The 26,372-nt window shown below is 42.4% G+C and overlaps 1 long non-coding RNA gene across 1 annotated transcript; it reads left to right on the forward strand.

Moving 5' to 3' along the window:
- Positions 1-2,403: 2,403 nt before the first annotated feature.
- On the forward strand, positions 2,404-25,275 carry LOC137347009 (uncharacterized). Its single transcript, XR_010968845.1, has 3 exons — positions 2,404-2,617; positions 19,159-19,255; positions 24,821-25,275. It is a non-coding gene; the product is annotated as an uncharacterized lncRNA (long non-coding RNA).
- Positions 25,276-26,372: the final 1,097 nt, after the last annotated feature.

The following is a 26,372-nucleotide window of genomic DNA, read 5'->3' on the forward strand; positions in this document are numbered from 1 at the left end:
TATTTTTAAAGTATATGTTTTTGAGGACTTAATTTTTAAATTGTGAAGATGGATTAATTGAAAGGCTGAAGATTTCATAGCCAACTGGATTTTGCTTTGTTGTTGACAGTTCATTGAAAAAACACTGAAATGTTGTTTTAAAACAGCCTTGCTGGAAGTCATATGCTTAAAGCAATAAACAAAAAAAACCTTGGTGACCTGGGGAAGATGTTTACAGAGAAGTGGCAGGTCAAGATTTATAGGGGTCAGGAGGCTTGACTCTTGAGATATTGGCCTGAATTTTATAAGCTCGCTGCCAGCTTGAAAGATGGCACGGCGCACGTGCGACTTCTCCGCCACTGTGGGGACTCATTTAAATGGAGTGGGCGGAATGGCCACCCCCGATGACATAGAGTGGTTGGCCTCTCCATCCCCTGCAACGGCGTCGGGCGCCGGCGCCATTTTTAAAGGGCTTCAAGCCCTTAGAAGACATTCGAATTTTTAAAGTGACAATGTCAATTGTCACATGAAAAAAACAAGTGAAACCCCACTTCCAACTGCCTCCCCCACCTCCAATGACATAGCCAGGTTTCAATTTCCCACCTCTCCCCCGCCCACCCCCACCCCCCGAAAACAATGTTTTGCCAGTGCCAACCTTTCACCCCCAAACGTACATATCTTTGCCCTTCAACCTCTTTCCACCATCGCCTCAGCCAATTGAAACAGTTTTCACTGCTCCCCTACAACTCCCGCCCTGAAAATTTCATTCCTGCCCCCCTCCCCACTAGTGTCATGCCTCGGATCTCTGAACGGAGATCCAATGGCGCGGGGGTTCCGGCCAGAATATCGATGTGGGACAGCCGTCGGGTCAAGGTAAGTTAATTAGCATTTATTTTAATTAATTTTAATATTTAAATTAAGGCCCTGCCGCTGAGAGGCAGTAGGGGTGGATGGAGCACTGAGGCCTCGCCGCCACCCGTAAAATGTAGCAGGGCCTTCCCAGCGTCATGGGTCATGGCAAGCCTCTCCCTGAAGCCGATTTGTTTTTGGTTTCGCTTTGGGCTGTGTGTTGGGGTGTGAACTGGTTTGAAGACAGTTGGAGAAAACCAGCCAAGAAAGCAGCCACCATCAGCTCACCCTCTTCCATCTCTTTGAGAACATTCTGAGAATCAAGTGTAAGAAATAAAGAAACTGATGCTGTATTTCTCCTGAAAAGCCTGCCAGAAACTCCTGATGCCACATTTCTTGTGGAAAACCTGCCAAACTGATCCTCAATGTCACCAGAAAAGAACAGCTCTAAAAAGATCCCAGTGACAGCTGTCTAAGCCTATTTGGGACGCCAGACCAAAAAGGGACAACTGACATCTTTCCGTATCTTCTCTGTCTTTTCTTCAAGAATTAGTAAGTATTTGACCAAAGTATTCTTTTTTGCCTAAAATAAAAGCAAAATACTGCAGATACTGGAAATTTGAAATAAAAACAAAAAGTGCTGGAAATACTCAGCAGGTCTGGCAGCATCTGTGGAGAAAGAAACAGAGTTAACGTTTCAGGTCACTGACCTTTCACCAAAGGTTAGAAGAGAATTAGGTTTTAAGCAAGTGAAGGGGAGGTGGGTGGGAAAGAGAACAAAGGGGAAGGTGTTTGATAGGGCAAAGGGCAGGAGACATTTTGGTAGACACTTTATCGAACACCAGAAGGGAAATAGAAAGCAATGAAGGTGAGCAAGCTTTTACCTGAAACGTGAACTCTGTTACTCTCTCCACAGTTGCTGCCAGACCTGCTGAATATTTCCAGCAATTTTTTAAAAATTCTTTTTTGCAACAGACCTCTGCAGAGAGAATTTCTGTATTTTCTTCAGTGTGTGTGAGAGTTTGTGTGTGGGGAATTTAAAAAGGGGAACTTTCATATTTCAATGTGTGTTAATGCTTTGCTTTGTTACTGGTTAATTGTTGTTTTATAATAAACTGATAATTTTGTTTTTTATTAAAAAGACCTGGTTGGTGGAATTCATTCTGGGATAAAGAGTAGAGCACATGATTGACTGCATTGGTAACTGGGTAAACATTTAAAAAAATATATGTTGTGACCTGTGGAGAAGTGGAACTAGGAAAGACAGTGCACTCCTCCTGCCTCGGTTTTCACAGCATGAATTGTGAATGGTGTTGGCAAGTCATCGCAGAAACACAGTTGCACAAGTGATATTAAGTCAGTTCCCTTGGCTTGTATGAGATGCATAAGAACAGAATTAGTGGAGTTCAGTGCGTTGAGTTTATAGAACAAAATAGTAAGATCAGCAGTAATCTGCATTTGCAGTTTCTTTTAGATGAATTTAAATTTTTTTTAAATGACATCATTTCTCTAATACTTGAGACATAATAGATATTCACGTATATTTTAGTTGGGTTTCATGTGATTGCTGAGATGACCAAAGCAGAATTGAGGACTGTAGGCCCACCGCCGGGACTGAATGCGATTCCCAAGCCCGCATAGGTGGACGGTGGCACCTGAGCGAAATTGAGGACGGTGGCCTGCCTCTCAGAGCTGCCGGCCCAATCAGAGGATAGATCGAAGTGACCGTTGCTGAGGCTGCAGGAAGAAGAAGAGGGCACTTCCATGTAGAGACACCCTCAAAAGCCAGGTAAGTTTTTTCACTGTGTTGGGGCCAGGCGGGGAGTCCCCGTTGATGGGATGGGCGCACCCTCCAGCAATGCATTGGAACTGCAGGGGCAGTCTTTGCCGCCAGGGGACCCCTCCGTGGGCCATGTAGTGATCATAACGGAAGACCCACACCCAGGAGGCTACCACGGTTTACCTGGTGGTCTCCCCACGTGGCAGTGGCCCCTCCCGCTGCCATTAAAATGCCAGTGGGGGCAGAAAGCTGTTAATTGGCCAATTAATTGATTTAGTTGGCTGCCCGCCTCTGGTTGGCATGTGGGCACACCACTGAAACTCCCTCCCTTGATGGTGGGAAGACCTCAGGCTCCCCTTCCAACTCTTTCCGCTGCCATTTTATGAGGCTTCCTACCTCCCAGCCTGTCTCCAGAAGGCTGTTAAAATTCAGTCCTAAGATTCTGCAGCAGACAAGCACCAGTTCAGTATTGTAGTTCTCCATGAATTAGTAAGGGAACAATCTCCCCACCATGTTATTTATTCCAATCTGCATATTTTTTCAAATAAATTTTGCTCATGCTTGAGTTTCACAAAGTACAAGAAAAATTCAAAGGAATCATGTTTTTGAAAAAAAACCGAAAAAAGCACATAAAGAAAAGTAAACTCTGAGCTACAAATAATTTAACTAGTTATTGATTGAGAGAACAGATTGCTATTTGGTGACAGCTGATTCAGGGAGTAGAGGGTTATAAAACAAGATGGAATATATCCTGTACATGGAATGACCAACTGGATGGGCCAGATGCATTTTAACTTTTATTCAGATCCTCAGGCATGACTGACTGTGTTGTTAATAATGTTTCCTTCATGTCTATAATGGCAGTTAATACAGTTTATGCCTCAAGAAGGTAGCAAGACATTATTTATCTGGACCAACATTGAAATCGTCACAGTCATTGGGCTGCATTTTGAAAGGCTGCCGGCGAAATAGGCAATGGACGAAAAACATGGCGGCCCGCACGCACTGAGTGCGAGTCACGGAGCCGCTGCAATTCCAAACGCAGCAGCTCGTTAGCATGGCCGGGGCGGCCACACCCCCCCCCCCTCCCCACCCCCCGCCTGATAATGTGGAGGGGGTGGGCGAGCTGACCCCGGCAACGGCGTCCAGCGCCAATTAGCAAGCGCCGGCACCATTTTTAAAGGGCTTAGAGCCCTAAATGAGAAGTGAAATTTTTAAAGGGCCATTTATTTTACATTTAATAAAAAGGAATCGAAAAGTCTTTCCATGCCTTCTCCCACCGCCCCCCCAACTCCCCCCCGCCAATGGTAGTACATATCATTCCTGCCCTTTCTCCCCCTGGAATACCCACTGTGAATATATGAACTTCCCCCCTGCCCAAAGTTCAGAACCTTTGTCCTTTACCCATTCCCATCACCCCCATCACCCAACCAATCCGAAGAGTTTGACCCCACTCCCCCTCTCCCGCACTGAAAAAGGTACCTCCTCCCCCCTCCCCACAGGAGTCGCGCCTCGTTTCCCCGGACGGGGATGCAAAGGCCCGGCATTGCTGGCCACCCCAATGAAGATTAGTGTGGCAAATAAGGGGTGGCAGGCCCTTCATTAATTCAGGTAGGTAAATTTATTTAAATATGGAAATCGTGGTCCTGTCACCGAGCGTTGGGGGCCACCATGAGGCCTCTCTGCCTCCTTTGAGATCAGGATAGGGCCTGCTGGCATCAGAGTCGGTGGCGGGCCTCATCCGTTGCGATCTTCATGCCCCCTGTGCCACCGTTCCCGGCATTGGAGACCCAATAAAATCCAACCCATTGTCTTCAGTTTTCCCTTCTACCGGTAGACCTAAATCATCAGATATGACATGGGGCAAAGCAATAGCGGGCATGATCTTGTCAGACTGTGGGCCACCAGGATGACTAAAGGTGAATCTGAAGACATTGTCAGAGGTTTATGTCAGTGAAAGGTTTAGAAAGATTAATGATTTATGAAGTGTATGAATAACATTCAATGCACTACCAAGGAAATCTATTACCAGAGATTAGAGATTAGAGATTTTTACTATTCCTTTTAGTTCCACAGCAAAGAATATTTTAAAATATTTAATAGTGCTGGTATTTAATGAGTAAAGCATACTTCCATTTATCCAAAGTGGTTTTGAGATATCAAAAAGATTTGGATAAATGAATGTTTGGATAGCCAACTGTGAACATTCAAAGAACAAATTGAGCTGGGGACAAAATATCAGAACATTCAGCAATTTTAATCAGAAATCAGATAATTAGAAACTTCCCGTGTCCAAAAGAATTAAAGAAATGTGCTGGTAGTAAAAATACAACAAAGCTCCTTTTCTCCGCTTCCTTCATTCAGAATTCTGATTCGCACTTTGCCTTTGGTCGGATAGCACTAGTTCATTGCAGGCAGCGGTTCCAGAATTTCTACGTTTTGGTCGGACCCACCAGATCCGAATCTATTGGGGAATTTGAACATGGATGAACAGGTGGGGTGGGGAGCAGGGGTTAGATAGGTAAAAATTCTGAGTACGTCAGGAAGCTGGCTTCAACCTGCCAACTTCCGAGCTTTACTGAGAGAGGACAAGGCGGCAGGCAGCCAACACACTCCTGGGAGGTGGTGTAAGATTTAGAGCCTTACTTATAATTTGTTCTTGGACCAGACAATAAGAATTCAGACAAGGAGACACCTAATGTAGTGATATCAGGATGATTTATTAAGGCTGAAAGCAATACTTAACAAATCCAAGGCAGTCGATATCCTAGTCCAGCTGGCCTTTTCTCTCCACCAGCTCTAGTGGCACAGATGGCTTGTAACTCCTCTTCTCTTGTCTCTCCTTTTGTCATCTTCAATTCTGTGCACCTAACGTCTCCAGGTCTGTTTTTTTGTTCTTTGTAGCCGGTGGCTCCTCCTGTGCACTGCTTGGTTCATACATATCACTGTTTTGATTAGTCCTGCCACTTTGTTTGTCAGCACTTCCATTTGTTTTGTACATGTGATCATGATTAATATACAATGTGTACAAACAGTCCATTATAACGTTGAGTTCCATCAGATCATACATTTCCGATGAGACTCATCATACTTTTGTGTTATATTTTGATCACAACTTGTTAGTAGTTTTCGATATCTGTTCTTTTCGTTCCCTTTATCTGTTTGTTATTAGTATGTATCACAAAGTATTTCTGGTTGGCTCAAACTGTATAGGCAGCATTTTTTTCAGTAAGATATATATAGCTAAAGTTAAGGCTGGTAAAAATGACAGAATCCACTTTTCTTACAGTGGGTTGGCATTTTTATATGTCAATCGGGTTGGAAGCCTCAGATTTAACCTGCTTTGCAAGGACAGTCTTGTGGACAAGATTAAGTGGCTTCACATCGGTCTTTGTGGGCCCCCCCCCCCACCCCCCCACCAAGCTTCCCAACCATCAGACACAGACTTCTGGGTTTCTTGTGTGCTATTGTACATCCCCCTCCCTGCTTCCAGCATGTCGGCAAATAAAAATTCCCCGTATATTTGCTCAGACGACTTTGGGCTTTTTCTCTTCCTCTCAAGTTGGGCAGAAATGAAAAAGTTTCTACCATTGTCGCTGAGGTAAGAATCTGATCTTATACTGCAATTAATATCAGCTAACGGGAACAAATTGCCTACATGGTGGACCCCTAGACATTTATATATGAAATAATTTAATACTTAAATAGCAACAAGTAATGGAATTTTAATAAAGTACCAAGACACACTAATTCGCTTAAGGAACTGAAAAGGAAGCACTTTGTGAGTTTCCTATCGTTATTGAGGTTTGAATTATTGCACCCACATTTATAGAATGGTGGAGTTAGCTCGAAGGGCCGAGTGGCTTACTCCTGCTCCTAATTCGTATGTTCGTATTTTCCTCGGGACCGACATTTATATCAAGAGTCATTAGGAGGGCACAGATAGTGCGTATCATATCGAAGGAAGGAAAATGATTTCAAACCTCAAGAATGTAAAACCTGAACAAAACATCTGACTGTATAACGAGTGCTATTACCATCAGGACATTGCTACAATTTTACCTGCAGCACCTGTGGAAGAGCCTGTCACTCTAATATTAGCCTTTATAGCCACTCCAGGCGCTGCTCCACAAACCACTGACCACCTCCAGGCGCTTACCCATTGTCTCTCGAGACAAGGAGGCCAAAGAAGAAGAAGATTGCTTATTGATCCAGTCCAGTGGTTGATGATTGGAAGGAACTTTTCTTGTTTGGTGTTATGTTTAATGTGATGTGGTGTGAAGCCTTCTGGGGCTGTGTAATGTAGATTGTAAAGTTAGACTGATATCCTGCAAATTGAATACTATTATTTGGGAGTGTCAACTTCTTGGAAGTTTTGCTTGTTTAAATAAGACAGGGATAGTCCACGATCATACATATTGTTCTTGGATCATGGAAAGAAGGATTTTCTTATCTATAAAACCAACCAAGCATCGAACAGCCATGGCTCTGCTTTTTACAGACAAATTCCGTCATTTCAAATTATCTTTCTATAACATCAAGGCCTGGAGATTTGGGCCCGCTCCTTTTATAGATGGGCAGGAAGTGCAGGGATTGATCCTTGTGCCTGAAGGGGAAGGCCTGAAGTGCTGCTGATGTTAGGTATTGGGCCTCATTGCCAGCGAACTGACAAACTGCAGACAGTAGCAGGCAGCTCACTGGCAAAGCAGGATGGAAGATCAGGCTGCTGGGACGACAATCTTGCCTCAAACAGGTGTTGGGCCCTTGTTTGCATCTAGAAAGCACCTGACTCCTGTTTCAGGCATAGGCACTGCGCTTCTTCTGCCTTTATCAATATGATGGGTGGCACTCTTCCAGCTCCAAATGAACGTGTACTTCCTACATGTCAGATTGGAGGCTAAGGAGGCTGTTTAGCGCCTGACTATGGACATGACCGAATTATTAGGCTCACGGGTTTTATCCTTTTACGAGTCAGTTGCCTCCTAGGTTAAGTATGTGTGAATATCACAGAATCATAGAAATTCACAGCACGGAAGGAGGCCATTCGGCCCAATGTATCCATGCAAGCCGACAAGTAACTATCCAGCTCTTGGTCTGCAAGCTTGGAGGTTAGGTATTTCAAGTGCATATCCATTTTTATTCATTTGTGGGATGCGGGCATCGCTGGCAATGCCAGCATTTATTGCCCATCCTTAATTGCCCTGGAGTGGCCTCTTAGGTCATTTCTGAGGGCATTTTAAGTGTCAACCACATTGCTATGAGTCTGGAGTCACATGTAGGCCAGACCAGGTAAGGTCGGCAGATTTCCTTTGCTAAAGGACATTAGTGAACCAGATGGGTTTTTACAACAATGGACAATGGTTTCATGGCCATCATTAGACTAGCTTTCTTTTCAATTCCAGATTTATGAATTGAATTCAAATTTCACCATCTGCTGTGGTGGGATTCGAACCCATATCCCCAGAGCATTAGCCTGCACTATTGATATTACCACTACACCACCGCCTCCCCAAAAATGTATTTATTACTTAATTTTCTTTTGATTCTTTCATGGGATGTGGGCATTGCTGGTAAGGCCAGCATTTGTTGCCCATCCCTAATTGCCTTTGACAACTGAATGGCTTGCCAGACCATGTCAGAGGGCATTTAAGAGTCAACTACATTGCTGTGGGTCTGGAGCCACATGTAGGCCAGACTCTGGGGACATGGGTTCGAATCCCACCATGGCAGATGGTGGAATTTTAATTCAATTAATAAATCGAATTAAAAGCTAGTCTAGTGGTGACCATGAAACCATTGTCGATTGTTGTTAAAACCCATCTGGTTCACTAATGTCCTTTAGGGAAGGAAATCTGCCATTCTGGCCAAGTACTTATTAAATGTTATGAGGAGTTCTGCCTTTACAATCCTTTCAGGCAGTGAGTTCCAGATTCCCACCACTCTCTGGATTAAAAAATATTCCCTCGAATCCCCTCTAAACATTCTACATTTTATCCTAAATCTATGCCTCCTGGTTATGGACCCCTCAGCCAAGGGGAATTGGGCCTTCCTATCCACTCTATCTAGACCCTTCATAAGTTTATACTCTTAAATTGGGTCTCCCCTCAGCTTCCTCTGTTCCAAAGAAAATGACCCTAGCTTATCCAATCTTTCCTGATAACAAAAATTCTCCAATCCAGGCAACATCCTCGTAAACCTCATCTGTATCCTCTCTACTGCAATCACATCTTTCTTGTAGTGTGGTGACCAGAACTGCACACAGTACTCCAGCTGTGGCCTAACTAGTATTTTATATAGTTCCAGCATAACCTCCCAGCTCTTATATTCTATGCCTTGGCTAATAAAGGCAAGTATCCTGTATGCCTTCTTAACTACCTTGTTTACCTTTCCAGTCACATTCATGAATCTGTGGACATGCATTCCAAGTTTCCTCTGTTCCTCTACACTTCTGCATCATATCATTTCTTGTGTATTCCCTTACCTTGCTGTTATTTTTCCCTAAATACATTACCTCACACTTCTCTGGATTGATCTCCACTTGCCACTGCTCTGCCCACCTGACTTAGTCCATTGGTATCTTCCTGCAGTCTACAGCTTTCTTCTTACGAACATACATATGAACATATGAATTAGGAGCAGGAATAGGCCACTCAGCCCCTCGAGCCTGCTCCGCCATTCAATAAGATCATGGCTGATCTGATTGTAACCTCAACTCCACATTCCTGCCTACCCCCAATAACCTTTCACCCCCTTGCTTATCAAGAATCTATCTACCTCTACCTCTGCCTTAAAAATATTCAAAGACTCTGCTTCCACCGTCTTTTGAGGAAGAGAGTTCCAAAGACTCACAACCCTCTGAGAGAAAAATATTCTCCTCATCTCTGTATTAAATGGGCAACTCCTTATTTTTAAACAGTGAACCCTGGTTCCACATCCACCCTGTCAAGACCCCTGAGAATCTTATATGTTTCAATCAAGTTGCCTCTTACTCTTCTAAACTCCAGCGGATGCAAGCCTAGCCTGTCCAACCTTTCCTCATAAGACAACCCGCCTAATCCAGGTATTAGTCTAGTAAACCTTCTCTGTAGTGCCTCAAACACATTTACATCCTTCCTTAAATAAGGAGACCAGTACTATACACAGTACTCCAGATGTGGTCTCACCAAAGCCCTGTATAGCTGAAGCATAACCTCCCTACTTTTGTATTCAATTCCCCTTGCAATAAATGATAACATTCTATGAGCTTTCCTAATTACTTGCTGTACCTGTATACTAACCTTTTGTGATTCATGCACAAGGATACCCAGATCACTCTGCATCTCAGAGCTCTGCAATCTCTCACCATTTGGATAATATGCTTCATTTTTATTATTCTTGTCAAAACGGACAATTTCACATTTTCCCACATTATACTCCATTTTCCATATCTTTGTCCATTCACCTAACCTATCTATATCCCTTTGGAGCCTCCTTATGTCCTCTTCACAACATACTTTCCTACCTATCTTTGTGTCATCTGCAAATTTAGCTACCATACCTTCAGTCCCTTCATCCAAGTCATTTATACAAATTGTAAAAAGTTGAGGCCCCAGCACTGATCCCTGTGGCACACCACTCGTTACATCTTGCCAACCAGAAAATTACCCATTTATGCCTACTCTCTGTTTCCTGTTAGCTAGCCAATCTTCTATCCATGCCAAAATGTTACCCCCTACACCATGAGCATTTATTTTCTGCAATAATCTTTGATGTGGCACCTTATCAAATGCCTTCTGGAAATCTAAGTACAGTACATCCACTGCTTCCCCTTTATCCATAGCACATGTTACTTCTTCAAAGAACTCCAATAAATTGGTTAAACATGATTTCCCTTTCACAAAACTATATTGACTCTGCCTGATTACCTTGAATTTTTCTAAATGCCCAGCTATAACATCTTTAATAATAGCTTCTAACATTTTCCCTATGACAGATGTTAAGCTAACGGGCCTGTAGTTTCCTGCTTTCTGTCTCCCTCCCTTTTTGAATAAATGGCTATTTTCCAATCTAATGGAACCTTCCCCAAATCAAGGAAATTTTGGAAAATTAAAACGAATGCATCGACTATCTCACTAGCCACCTTTTTTAACACCCTAGGATGAAGTCCATCAGGACGCGGGGGCTTGTCAGCCCGCAGCTCCAACAAGTTGCTCCACTTCCCTGGTGATTGTAATTTTCTTGAGTTCCTCCCTCCCTTCCATTTCCTGATTTCCAGTTATTTCTGGGATGTTATGTGTATCCTCTATGGTGAAGACTGATGCATGATACCTGTTCAATTCATCTGCTATCTCCTTATTTTCCCTTATTAATTCCCCAGACTCGCTTTCTATCGGATCAATGCTCACTTTGTTAACTATTTTCTTTTTAAAATATCTAAAGAAACCCTAACTATGTCTTTATATTTCTAGCCAGCTTTCTCTTGTACTTTAATTTTTCCCTCCTTATTAATCTTTTAGTCATTCTTTGCTGCTTTTTATATTCTGTCCAATCTTCTGACCTACCTCCCATCCTTGTGCAATTATATGCTTTTTCTTTAAGTTTGATACTACCTTTAACTTTTTTAGTTAACCATGGATGGTGGGTCCTTCCCTTGGAATTTTTCTTTCTCGTTGGCATGTATCTATTCTGTGTATTCTGAAATATCCCTGTAAATGTCAGCCACTGCATCTCTATTGACTTATCCCTGAAGCTACTGTGCCAGTTCACTTCAGCTAGCTCTGCTTTTATGCCCTCATAATTGCCCTTATTTAAGTTTAAAATATTAGTCTTCGACCACTCTTCGCTTCCTCAAACTGAATGTAAAATTCAAACATTTTATGATAGCTGCTGCCTTCTTGATTATCAACCATTCAGAAGAACATAAGAACATAGGAGCAGGAGAAGGCCATTCAGTCCCTCAAGCCTGCTCCGCCATTCAGTAAGATCATGGCTGATCTGATTGTGGCCTTAGCTCCACTTTCTTGCCTGCCCCCCATAACCCTTGACTCCCTTGTCAATCAAAAATCTGTCTAACTCAGCCTTGAATATATTCCATGACCCAGCCTTCACTGCTCTCTGGAGAAGAGAAATTCAAATACTAACAACCCTCTGAGTGAAGAAATTCCTCCTCATCTCTGACCTCTGAATTTGAAACTGTGCCCCTAATTCCAGATTTGCCCACAAGGGGAAACATCCTCTCAGCATCTACCCTGTCAAGCCCCCTCAGAATCTTATACGTTTCAATAAGATCACTTCTCATTCTTCTAAACTCCAATGAGTATAGGCCCAACCTGCTCAACCTTTCCTCATAAGACAAACCCCTCATCCCAGGAAATGTGAACCTTCTCTGAATTGCTTCCAATGCAATTATATCCCTCCCTAAATAAGCAGACCAAAACTGTACACAGTACTCCAGGTACAGTCTCACCAATGCCCTCTACAATTGCAACAAGACTTCACTACTTTATATTCCATCCCCCTTGCGATCAAGGCCAATATTTCATTTGCCTTCCGAATTACTTCTTGTACCTGTATGCTGACATTTTGTGATTTCTGCACCAGAACACCCAGGCCCCTAAGTACCACAGCATTCTGCAGTCTCTCTCCATGTAAATAATATTCTGCTTTTTTATTCTTTCTGCCAAAGTGGACAAACTCACATTTTCCCACATTATACTCCATCTGCCAAATTTTTGCCCACTCGCTTAACCTATCTATATCCCTTTGCAGACTCTTGTCTGACTAACTTGATTGAATTTTTTGAAGAAGTAACAAGGAAGATAGAGGAGGGTAGTGCAGTTGATGTGGTCTACATGGATTTTAGAAAGGCTTTTGACAAGGCCCACATGGCAGACTGGTTAAAAAAATAAAATCCCATGGGATCCAGGGAAATGTAGCAAGGCGGAAACAAAGGGTGTTTTTGCGACTGGAGAGCTGTTTCCAGTGGCGTTCCGCAGGGTTCAGTACTAGGTCCCCTGCTTTTTGTGGTATGTATTAATGATTTGGCCTTAAATTTAGGGGGCATGATCAAGAAGTTTGCAGACGACACAAAAATTGGTCCTGTGGTTGATAGCAAGGAGGATAGTTGTAGGCTGTCAGAAGATATGGACGGACTGGTCAGGTGGACAGAAAAATGGCAAATGGTATTTAACCTGGAGATGTGTGAGGTGATGCATTTGGGAAGGTCAAACTAGGCAAAGCAATACATGATTGATGGGAGAATACTGAGAGGTGTAGAGGAAGTGAGGGATCTTGGAGTGAATGCCCACAGATCCCTGAAGGTAGCAGGATGGGTCGATAAGATGGTTAAGAAGGCATATGAAATCCTTTCCTATATTAGCTGAGGTATAGAATACAAGAGCAGGGAGGTAATGCTGGAACTGTATAAATCATTGGCTAGGTCAGAACTTGAGTACTGTGTGCAGTTCTAGTCACCTCATTACAGAAAGGATGTAATTGCACAAGAGAAGGTACAGAGGAGATTTATGAAGATGTTGCCGGGGCTGGAAAAACACAGCTATGAGGAAAGGCTGGGGTTGTTCTCCTTGGAACAGAGAAGGCTGAAGGGAGATTTGATTGAAATGTGCAAAATTGTGAGGGGCCTGGATAGTGTGGAGGTGAAGGGTCTATTCACCTTAGTAGAGAGGTCAGTGACCAGGGGACATAGATTTAAAGTGATTGGTAGAAAGATTAGAGGGGAGATGAGGAAAAATGTTTTCACTCAGAGGGTGTTGGGGGTCTGGAATTCACTTCCTGAAAGGGTAATAGAGACAGAAACCCTCAACTCATTTAAAACGTGTCTGGATGTGCATCTCAAGTGCCGTAACCTGCAGGTCTACAGCCCAAATGCTGGAAGGTGGGATTAGGGTGGCTTGTTTTTCAGCCAGTGCAGACACGATGGGCAAGTGGCCTCTTTCTGTACCATAAACTTTCTATGATTCTACATCCACTGGTTCCCCTTTATCCACCCTGCTTGTTACATCCTCAAAGAACTCTAATAAATTTGTGAAACACTATTTCCCTTTCACAATACCATGTTGACTCTGCCTGATTTTATTGTGATTTTCTAGATGAACTGCTTCTACCTCTTTAAGAATGGATTCTAGCTTTTTTCCAATGACAGATGTTTGGCTAACTGGCCTATAGTTTCCAGCTATTAAAACAAGAATCTGTGATGAAAGGTCACAGACCTGAAACATTAACTCTGCTTCTCGCTCCACAGATGCTGCCTGTCCTGCCGAGTATTTCCAGCACTTTCTGTTTTTATTTTAATTAATCCATGTTTTTCCAAATGAAGATTTATCCTGTCCCTCAGAATTTTTACATGCTTTGATTCCTAGAACTGTTTCACTGATTCCATTGATCCTTTGATAACATATTACCCCACTTGCAGTATGGCATTACACATGAATGCAAGTTATTTAATATGGGGCATCTGAGAACCTGGTTGCACATGTCCAACATTTATGGTGCCAAAACTACCAATTGCTAAGATAGTTAAAAGAAGCAAGACAGAGTCCAGCACAGCAGTGCGCTGATGGCCAGCAAACCGAGAAGATCAGACTAATTGGTTGCTTTACTGCATTGTTGCTGGTATCATTTTTATGTGAAACTCCAAGTTGATCACATGCTGAGTGTTCACACTTGCGTGTACATTGACAATGGCAGTCGACGGCAGACACCGTATCACACTCAATGTACCACAAGCTAGGCAATGTACAAAGAGTGCAACTGATTCACTAAAATCCTTCCATGGTTTAAATTGCTTTTTTCCTTGAAAAACACAACATAAACACAACACAATATAACTTTAGCAGCTTATTGGATCTACACTATTAAATTCTTGTATCTGATAATGACTATAAAAGTTTGAAACATCATGTAGGACTTGCAAATTATGGAACAAAGTTGCTGGGGGTGGGGGGAGGGGGAAAGGCTGTCACCAAAAACTCAGATTGGCAAAGCTTATTGTGATTAATTAGCCAGATATTAAATGTGATACATTATAATTATTTGAATGCTTGCTGCAGTAATATATCATGTTTCCAGTTCTAATGATAATCTCATGCTTGTTTAAAAAAATTCTGTGACTGTTCTAATTGAAAGAGCTCTTGTTTTTCCTATTTTCTAAAAAATGGATAGAAAAATATGATGGGGACTTGTCTAGTGCTCATCAGCACTATCACATTTGGAAAACACATCTGTCAGAACTGCCTGGACATGAAAAAGAAATGACAACTGTAATTAAAATGTGAAATGAAAATGCAAAGTCTGCTGCATAATTGAAAATTGCTCAGGCTCTGCTGGTGTTGTCCTTTTAAATAAAACCCAGTCAGTACCAAAGCAGCCATCATCTAATTAGGTGAACATCTGTTTTTCAGTCTCAATGCCTTAGCTGAGGCTCGTTCCCCAAGAACAGCTGTCAAGGTCTGTTGCAGCTGTCCGAGGAAGAGATTGAGAAATCAGAGGGACTAAAAGCACGTATAATCGTGTCATGGAACTGGGACCAGACCATGAAATAAAAGCAGCTCACAGTGCATGAAAAACTTGACACAGTCATCAAAAAGACCATATTGTGGCAATCAATCAAGTGTTCTTATTTTGTCGAAATGGATTGGTCATGCATGCCCAGATTCAGGAATTCTGTTGGAAGAATAATAGGGAAATAAAGAATTTTTAATCTGGAGTGTGTTACAAAGTAGGACAGAGTGTCAATAACCCAGTGTGAATTCTAATTATATTTCATTTCAGATTACCATTATGTCACCAACATAAACCCTAATCATTAACATGACTTCATTGGGAATGCACAGTGAGTCTGGCTTAAAACAGGTCGCCAATTTGCTTTGAGCCTGCTTTGTGCTAACGCCCAAAACCAATTTCACACCCACCATGTAGAAACAAAAGGCTGAATTTCACCGGCCCCTCGATGCTGCGGGTTGCAATGCGGGGGCTGGTAAAATGCTGCGGGGGGAGGCCAGCCTCGACCCGCAACGATGAGAAGGGCCCACCGCATATTACCGTCCCAATCCGATATTATGGCCGCTGTTTGTGCTCCGTGTGCCTTCAGAACTCTGTATGGAGTTTCGGGCGAGAACCTGGTGGGGGGGTGGGGAGTAATAAAATTGTCAGTACGGGAGGGGTGGAGGAGTGGGGCGAACACATTTTATTGGATGTGGGGATGGTGGGAAGGGGTTAGAGGCCAAAGGCTCAAAGGTTTGGGGGGAAAATTTAGGAAAGGAACAAAGTACGTTTTGAGGATTAATGCTGCTTAAGTGACCATTGGGGGGGTTTGGGGAAGGGCCTCAACATCTTTATTCATTGCCAATAAAACTTCCTGATGACTGAACCTTTACAAATTCAAATTACTTTGTAACGGCTTAAGGCCCTTTAAAAATGGCGCTGGCAACTGCGCAGTGGCGCCGGACGCCGTTGCTGGGGACGCAGCAGCCGCCCCCTTACGCCATCGAGGGCGGCCACTCCACCCCCTCTATTTAAATGAGCCCCCTTGCGTAATATCGCAGGGGCTCAGGGACGCCGCATCTGCGTGGGATGCACGCCGGTTTTAGAGTGCACCACCGCAAATTACGGCACACTCATAAAATTCAGCCCAAAGAAGGAAAAGTCGATGCTTATTGTCTAGCTTGTGCTGGTAGAATTGTGCTTGGTGCAGTGACTGCAGAACTACAGATGGTGAACATGATGACATTTGTAGGCCAGTTTGTCTTACATTCCTGCGTAAGGAATTTTCTTTTTAGTCACAGAATGTGGCCACTGCTGGCATCTATTGTCCATCCCTAATTGTCCTTGAGAATGTGGTGGTGAGCTGCCTACTTGAACCACTGTAGTCTATGTTGTGTATATACACTCACAGAGCTGATAGGGAGGGAGTTCCAGGACTTTGACCGAGCAACAGTGAAGGAACGGCGATATATTTCCATGTCACGATAGTGTGTGATTTGGAGGGGAGCTTGCAGGTGGTGGTGTTCTCATGCATCTGTTGCCCTTGTCCTTCTAATTGGTTTGGAAGATGCTGTTGAGTTGTTGCACTGCAACTTGGAGATGGCACAGACTGCTTAACACACTGTTAAAGTATGCTGAGTTGTATCTAAATGGATAAAAAGTTAAAAATGTATAATTTTTGCGTTTGCTACACGGAGTCTGAAAGAGACGGCATGAAGCATTCTTGCTTTGTTGCCATGCATGAAGCAAAAATTGTAGCACCTTTGGGATCTTTAAGTTTCCTTTATATTCTAGTTTATGTATGATTCGATAGATTAATTTAAACTTTTACTGTTGAAAAAGTTGGCTTTCTGGCTGGAGTGTGTGTGCATGTGTGTGTTAGCGTATTTTAAAGTAAGGGAGATTAACAAGAAGACGATCATCTAAAAATATCTCGCCACACAGACTCTGGGTACCAACGTATCTGCCACTTTAAAGAAGGTGACAGCCTCGGCCTTACAGTGCTGCACTGATCTGCACCAAAGTGCTCTCCAGCACAGTTGTAGGAGTGAAGTATGGCTGGACTATGAGAGAGATGATGGCAAAAGGGGCCATGGAATTGGGGACACCACTCAAAGCACATTAACTTCACCCTCCCACGTCCCAACTCTCAGTCAGAGCCCCAATGCTCCCTCTTCTCCCAATGGCCTAGTCTGCCTCTGCACAATTCCAGCTGAAGCAGTCGTTGGCAGGACGCTCACGGGCTCCAAAATGCAGAGGATGTCGGCCAATAGCCTCTCAGCAGTCAGAGCAGGGATGTGTGTAGCCTGAATCTACCTCTGCTAGAATCACATCGGTTGCACTGTGTAGGAGAAGCAGGAAAAGGAAGAGCAATCCTTTGCCATTGCACAAGGACATACACATAGGTGTCTGATAAAATGTGTTGCTACATTTTTTGTGGTTTATTCAGATCACATAAATATTATTCTTTTTCACCACTTTGCCATCTTGTCCATTCTTGGTGCTTGATGGTAAGTGGCTTTGTTGTCTAGCAGCCACCCCTTAAGTCTGCTTCCAGGTGTGAAGTGATCAGCGAGCTTGGACTGCCACAGGGCAAATGCATCATGGCAGCTTTCTGCGAAGCTTGTGCACACCTGCATAAAGATCATAGTTGCAGAGCAGCTGCAGATTCAGAAAATGGAAGACTTTGTGTTTGACCAATGGTCCTGGAGGTGCACAGATTGCCAGGTGTGTGTGGTTGATGGCGCCCTGCACCTGTGGGAAGCCAGCCACAGTCACAAAGCCGAGTGCTTGCTCATTCTGACTGACATCATCGGGGGCAAAGTTGACATAATTTTCAAAGTAGAACCTGGACTACATTCCCTTGATAAATAGGTGTGTGTTCTTTTAACTGTAACTTGTCAAAGCAGACAGCAAACCAAAACTCCAATTTCTCCTGTTTAGAAATGTTCATCCTTTCCAGGTTTCTGAAGATCAATCTCTAACAAGTTCCAATTTGTAAACTCTATTTTGCTTTGAAGATGGCCTTCTAGACAAACCTTGGTAAGACTAGCTTTCAAAGTACACTTAGTATGGAATAGAGTCATGAGGTTAATGTTTACAGACTCGCATAACAAAGCAAAAAGCAAAATACTGCAGATGCTAGAAATCTGAAACAGTAAACAGAAAGCTCTGGAAACACACAGCAGGTCTGGCAGCATCTGTGAAGAGAACAGAAGTTAATGTTTCAAGTATAAACCTTTACTTGCACCAAATGAAGTTGGGCCATCAGCTAACATTTGAAGAGACAACAAGATGTATTTGACAAAAGCCCCAGACAAATATCCAATAAAATAAATTCCTTATGAAATGGAGCTGACCCATGCACAATAGCAACAAGGACTATTTGCATTTGAGTAGATGACATCAATGCGCAGCCCACAATCAAAGATAATTGCAGAGTAAAGGGAATCTTCAGAATGATCTACCAACTGGTTGCAGATGACTGATGCCATTTCAGGGGCAAGAGAATAAATTTTGACGTTTTATCATTTTTACAAAGTGTGTGTTTATAGCATAAATATTATAAGAAGCTATTAACATAATTTGTTTTTTTTATGAAGCTATCTCTTGTTTCATATAATGTTTGAATAGAATCATCTTTAATTTCCATTTTGGATATCCCTGTGACTTGCATCTGTCAGGCAGGATATGGGAAATAAGCTTCCAGCTGTGTTAATTATTATCAAAGAACATTATATCCCATTTTGCCAGATTGGAAAGGCAAGCCATTGAGCCAAGGAGCACTCAGTAACTCCACATCATGTGAATTGAGCAGTCCCCAATTCCAAATAAACTGCTGATCATGACTGATATGTCAATCCCTTCACATATCACATCTCATTGCTTTTTCTTGTTTAGTATCATTTATGTCCTCAGCTTCGAACCGTATGCTAGCAGTTATTTACCACGTGGTTAAATTACGTAAAATCAGTGTCCCAGAACAATTACCCAGTAAACATTGATGTGTTATGTGCTAACATCAGAATTGGAAATCCATGGAAAGTTGATCATATTTTTTTCCCAACTAGGGTTCAGAATAAAAAGGATTTGAAGTAATGTAAATTATGACCATCGATAGCTGACTGAAATCACAGCACATCTATTATCCAACTGAACTTTTAATTGGTAAGAGAATTTAAGTCGTTCACTTTCCAGTGCAGCTCTGTCCTTTAAAAAAAAAAGACTCCTACCAAGTATTGATGTTGGTTCAGTAAACCAGGGCTAAAGATTCTCTGAGTGAAAACTGGGCAATATGAGCAAGAATCTTAGTGTTAAATATTTATAGCTGTTCATTGTTCAACTTAATAATTGAATATGATTGAGTGTTAAGAAAAAAGGGAACAGATTTGCTTATTATTTTGTATGCTATACTTTCCATTTTCTATACATCCATCTTCAGTGTCTCATATGCACTTAAATTCAAGTGGCAAAGCCTGCTGTTAAAAAGTCCAGCAGTGAAATATGGTAGAACCACATGAATAGTGACTCAGGTTAGCAGACAAGAATCTAATTTCAGGGAAATCTGTACATTTTCCAGCGATACAGAGAACTGGAGGGTTGCCAATGTAACCCCTATATTCAAGAAATGAGAAAGAGATAAACCAGATAACTATATAGACCAGATGGCCTAACATCAGTAGTGGTAACCTTGTTAAGGCCATAATATGAAATAAAATCGATACTCACTTAGAAAGATATTGGATAATTAAATACAGTCAGCGTGGATTAGTAAAGGACAAGCTATGTCTGATAGATTTAATAGAATTGTTTCAGGAAATAACACAGCACACTGGTAAAGGAAACTCACTAGTTGGCTGTTGTGTGTAAGGTACTATAAAGGAGGCTTGCTGAGAAAATTAAGATGCTGGTATTAAATGAAATGTGGCATCTTTGATAGGGAATTGGCGAAAGGACAGAAATAGAGAATATGGTTAATGAGTGTTTTTCAGATTGAAGGGGTATGAACAGTGATATACCCCAGTGGTAAGTTTTAAAATGACTGCTTTTAAACTTGTAAATTATCTGTATCTGGGTAAAAGAAGCACAATTATCATTTGGCATAGAAAAAGATAGTATGGTTAAATGTGAAGTGATTTGGAAGTGATTTCAAAGAGGACATAGACAGGTTAGTAGATGGGCAAATAGATTTTGGATGAAACGTAATGTAGAGATGCATTTTGGAAAAAAGAATAAGGAGAGGGAGTGTACACTGAGAGATCTTGGGTTTTTAGTGCACAGGTCATTAAAACTATCAGCACAATGTGCCCAGGCTTTTAAAAAAGCAAGCCAATTACTGAGAAGGATAGCAAAAGGCATAACATACAAAGCCAGAAAGGTCATTTTACAACTGTATCTTGCCCTAATGAGATCACAGTTGGAGTACTGTGTGCAGTTTTGGTCTCACTATTACAAAAAATATATTCAGTTATTGGAGGGAGTGCAGAGAAGAGCTACACAGTTGATCCCAGATGTTAAGAGAATGATGTATGAGAACTACCCAAAGTTGTTCCTCATATGAAACAAGAAGACTGGGAGGGGATATGACAGAAATGCTTCAAATTATGAAAGGTTTGGAATTGGTTCCAAGTAAACTTTTCTGCTGTGCACAGAATTTAAGCACCAGGGATCATATTTACAAATTAAGGACAACAAAAAAATGGGAAATATGGGAGGAAATTTCTTGCTAAGCTCTGGAATTCTCTGCCTTGCTACCTCTCTTTCCTCCTTTAAGACACTCCTCACTCCTTAAAACCTACCTCTTTAACCAAGCTTTTGACCATCTGCCCTATGAAGCGGCTCCTGTGCAGTGCCTTGGGATGTTTTACTCTGTTAAAGGTGTTGCAGTTGCCAAAAGGATGATAAGTATTGGGCTCGATTACCAGCATGCATGGTGGAACAAAGGTCTTAATGAGTTTCAAGAAAGAACTAGACAGGTTCTTGTCACCAAGTGGGTTTCAGGTTAGATTACTGGAAATGCACCAGGGAAATACTGTGGATGGGGGGTCTGGATAGACTGAAGATGTTTTCCTGCTTAAACAGTTACAATCTTACTGGAAACAATGGTGGAAGCAGAATCTTTAATACCTTTTAAATGGGAAGTGGATAAATAATGGAAAAAGATAAATTAATAGTATGGGAAAAATACAAAGGATTGAAATTAAGTGGATAGATGCTTCAAAGAGCCAGCACAGGCACAGTAAGCTGAATGACCTCCCTGTAAAATTCTAAGGGAGAGAAATTGAACATGGACAGGGACACAAAATAAATGGAATTACATGTGCGGATTGTTACATGACACACCTGAAATTCTGTTTTAGTGAAGTCAGTGGAACTGAATATCAGGTGGAGCATATAACAGGCAGCCAATTTGATCTGGCTTGTTTTCCCATCCGTATCCAATTTCACCCCCATCCCCACTGTTGACCAGAATTTCACTCTTGTTGGATGGGAGCCGTCCACTGACCGAAAAGTCGGTGGTGATCCCGCCTCTGCTTGGCTTAGGGATTCAGACCACATTTAACGGTCCCCAGACCCTTAATTGGTCTGAGGCGGGACTTCCACCTCATTGAGGCAGGAAGTCCCACCTAATGGAGCTGCTGGCCAGTCAGCGGGCCGGCAGCTCATAGTCCCAGCAGGCGCCACCGGGAGCGGTGGCCTCTGCTGGGACTGCAATCCAGCTTCAAGAAGGAAGATGTCAGGGAGCCCCAGAACGAAGGTAAGTTTTTGGGGCCTCACCCAGGGTGATCGGTCAGGCCCCGGTGAGGCAAGGGTGGTCGATCGGGGGGTTGTTGGGTGTTGAGGGTGGTTGGGACATTGGGGGAAGCCCTCCGTCGGGCCCAGGGTGCTTGATCAGGAGGGACCCCCCCAGGCAGCTTTTCTTGGGCCTGGGACGTCCACTTGCCAATGGTAAAATACCCGTGGTGGTGGGCGCGGGCCCTCAAGTGGCCACTTAAGGGCCTTAATTGGCCAGGGGCGGGCGGGTCGTTTTTCGCCACCCTGTGTAAAATGGCAGCGGAGATGGGAACGAATCAGGAAGGGCTCTCACTCTCCGTAAGGTAACGCTTTGGGGAGTTGGGGGATGGGTATCTCTGGGAACAGCAGCTCCAAAAGTCTTACCATTTATGGCATGCATTTTAGGGAAGAACAATTTGGGGTAGAATCCGGTTCTACCAGGATGTCTGCAGTTTACTGGCACTGATGCAGAATTCCGACCCGGGAAGGCAGACTCGTCTTCCACCTCACCACCCTGACCGCCTCTCCACCCCCAGTGTATGTCACTGTAAGAGGGTGCATTGGTGGGATGCATTCAACTTTCCTTGATTACAACTGTTACGGTCAAGTGAGGAGGGGTTGAACGGCTTCCCTCTTTTCCCTCTCCTTGTTTGATCACAACAGCTTTAATTCTTTCTTAAAGTGGATGTACTGGACATTACAGTAGGTGTTTGATTATTTACTTGCTATGATCATAACCAGAACCAGAACCAATCAAACAGGTTTTCTTGAGTTAATAAAGAAAGCAGCTAACTTTTATTGTACCTAGCTTGGTCCCTGGGATGAGGGGGTTGTCCTATGAGACGTTAAGTAAATTGGGCCTGTATTCTCTGGAATTTAGAAGAAAGAGAGGTGATCTCATTGAAACATATAAGATCCTATAGGGGCTGGATAGAGTAGACACTGAAAGATTATTTCCGCTGGTCGGGGCATCTAAAGTGTGGGGCACAGTCTCAGGATAAGGGGCCGATCATTTAGGACTGAGATGAGGAAAAATTACTTCACTCAAAGGGTTGTGAAACAGAAGTCAGGAATGGATCCTGTGAACGGGAGTCCAGTATTGGGCTAGTGCCAGTAAGTTGGGAGCCTTCCATAGTCCACCTAGGAAATGGTTACATACTGGCAGCAGAGTTCCAGTCACACCCACAAGATCACATCCACCACAAAATCTCATACCCTTCTGCATGGATCACAAGGGAGCATGATGGATTCGAAATTATTGTCGCCAGTATTACAGGATAGACATATAGCCTGTTTGTATAATATTCTTCTGTCCACTATTTTAACAGACTCTCCAACCCATTTAGACATTCATTTGCCTGTTTCACTGGCAGGAATTTCTAGTCATAGCCTTTATTGGTGTCGGATTGGCTCAGTAATATTACTCTTGCCTCTAAGTCAGAAGGTAGTGGAATCAACGCACACTCTAGGACTTGAGCACATAATCCAGGTTGGCATGTCAGTGTAGTGGGAGCTGAGGAAGTGTTGCATTGCTGGAGGTCCCATCTTTCAGATAAGATGTTAAACCAAGGCCCCATCTGCCTGCTCAAGTGGACATAGAAGATCCCATGGCACTATCTGAAGAAGGCTGGGAATTTATCGCAATGGGTGGGATAATGTTCATCTGGCACAGTTATCTCATTATTTTTGTAGGACCTTTGCAGAGTGCAAAATGACTGTCACGTTTAGTGTTTTAGAAACAGTGGCTACAGCTCAAAAGGTAATTCGTTGGCAGTTAAGTAACTTGGGGTGTTCTGACATTGTAAAATGTGCTACATAAATACCATTTTTACAGGGCTGTGAGGAAAGAGCAGGGGAATAGGATTAATTGGATAGCTCTACCAAAGAGCTGGCACAAGCACGATGGGACAAGTGGCCTCCTTCAGTTCTGCACCATTCTATGACTATGATATTAACAGAGAAGTGCTTCATGATTATGCATGATATTTCTTTGGTGGATAATTTAATGAAGCCATTAACCTGTTTATTTTATAGGATAATATCTTCATGACAATAGACAAAAGAATATTGTAGGATGGCATTAAGCATTCATCCATTAATATTGTCACCACCAATTTCTAGGCTAATATTTGTAAACAAAGGACTTCTTTTGCTGTGATTCGGACCAAGTTAACATGATGAAGGGAAACCTTCTGACATGTACAGATGGACTTTTCCTTGGTGCATGTGTGCATAGTGGAAAAGATTTGCTTGCAACACTGATAATACCATCACATATGCATGGTATGAATAAACTAACAGGCTCATCTGCATGCATTGAAATCCAAATTGGATCAAATTCAGTTTTTATTTCCAGATAAACCACTAAGGCCCAATTTAGACCAGTTTAAATCCTGGCAGTCCTAAGTGACAAGAATAGAGCTTTATAAAATCTTGTCAACCCCCAGATTGCACTGCAGCTTGTTTATATATTTACATAAGCTACACAATTACAATCTTTGTGAGATCTTTCAAAAACAGAGACTAATTTTCTATTCAGACTATGCAGTGTAAATTTGAAATTGTCCCTCTGGTACTGTTGAAAAAAATGCACAGTTGTTCTTTCCTTAGCCAGTGGTACACCAAATAGAGCCAGAGGCTGCTTGTGAGGGGGCCAACTCTTTCTCATCAGGCCTGCCATTCTATGTACTTCTGGGCTTGAATGCACAGCTCTGGAATGTGATAATTTATATTATTCATTCTCAGGATGAGGACTTTGTTGGTAAGGCAGGCATTTATTTCACATCCCTAATTACGCAGAGGGAAAAGCTTCAATAGTTTTTAAAAATTTAAAAGCCAGAAAAGTAAGTCTGTAAGAGTGATGCCCAAGCAAGTTATTTCTCACATTTGTGGTCCAAACAAAAAGTTCTTAAAGGTATTCTAATATATTGTTATGATCCTGTAATTTTTTTTTTCCAGGAAGTATGCGGTGTGCCTTTAAGGCTGGAAAAGGATCAGTACTGCTTTAAGGCAGCAAGCTCCAGGGACTGTGAGTCAAAGAATGCATCCTGGTTACCTGGCAAAAAGCCACTCAGGACCAAGAATACGAGATACAATGTTGCTGACTGATGTTTGAAACTAGCTGAAAAACTGGCTTTTGAGACACAGACAGACAGCTGGACCAGCATGAACCTAACAGAGTTCTCCGAGAGTTTAAACTGAAGGGAGATGAATTTTAGACTGATCACTTTTTCACCCCTCAAAACAATTCTAAAGCCAAATTGATTCATTGAAAAGTGTCTGCAAGTTGTTGATTGCTGAATTCATTGCTGGAAGAAGAGCATCACTTCAGCTGCTGAACTAGACTACGGACTCTTCTACTGTTAAGGAACCTTATTTTTTTCCATCGGACAGCTGAGAGGTCTTCAAGCAACCTTTGAATGTTCCACATTGGAAGATTCCACTTCGACAGCAGACTAAATCTGCAAGGACACTAATTTTCTATTTTAAATATTGTTTATATCTTAGTAATGTTTAAGAATTTAGTTTTTATAATTAAACAGTTAATTTGTTGATCTAAAAACACCTGTTTTGGTTAGCCTCATTTGGGGGTTAATAGATGGTCAATTTGGCTGTGGTTTTCTTTAATTTGGAAAGTTTTAAGTGATATGTTAGGTGATCTGTGGAGTGGCGGGACTGATTTGACAGTGTGTTGCTCCCACCGCAATCAGAATTGTGTATTTTGTTTGGGGGCTTTGTCTTGAGTTGGTCGTAACAATATTGAAACCAAATTAGACTGATAATGTTATGCGACACTTGCTAGAGTGTTATTGGATATTGTATTCTAAATTATACATTAACTTTTAGTGACGTACCTAAAGTACAATCTCCAATTTTAGGATAATTCAAGTATGAAAACCTCATTTCAGGAACACGTTGACAGAATCATTTGTTCCACTTACTGGTGACACATGAGGAGAGTGGGACTAGCTGAGCTGCTCTTGCAGAGAGCTGGCACAGGCTCAATGGGCTGAATGGCCTCCTTTTGTACTGTAACCATTCTATGCTTCTCTAATTCTTTGATACTGCTCCTATCTAAGATCGTCCATGTTCCAATATGCACGGGTAAGGAATAATTTGCATAAAGCCATATTTTATGCAAATAGGTCAGAGACCTGAAACGTTAACTTTGCTTTTCTATCCACAGATGCTGCCAGACTTGCTGAGTATTTCCAGCACTTTCTGTTTTGATTTCAGATTTCCAGCATCTGCAGTATTTTGCTTTTGTATGTTCTGTTTGTTCTGTTCATTCAGTGCCAGATTTGTATCCTATATGGGACAATTCAGAGTAGAACCATAGAAAAGTTATGGCACAGAAAGAGGCCATTCAGCCCATCGTGTCTGCGCCGGCTGAAAGAAAACTAGCCACCCAATCTCATCCCACCTTCCAGCACCCAATCCGTAGCTTTGCAGGTTACAGCAGGTTATTTCAGGTGCAGGTCTTTTTTTAATGAGTTGAGGGTTTCTGCCT

The sequence above is a fragment of the Heterodontus francisci genome, chromosome 31 (genome assembly GCF_036365525.1).
Source record: "Heterodontus francisci isolate sHetFra1 chromosome 31, sHetFra1.hap1, whole genome shotgun sequence".
NCBI lineage: Eukaryota > Metazoa > Chordata > Chondrichthyes > Heterodontiformes > Heterodontidae > Heterodontus > Heterodontus francisci.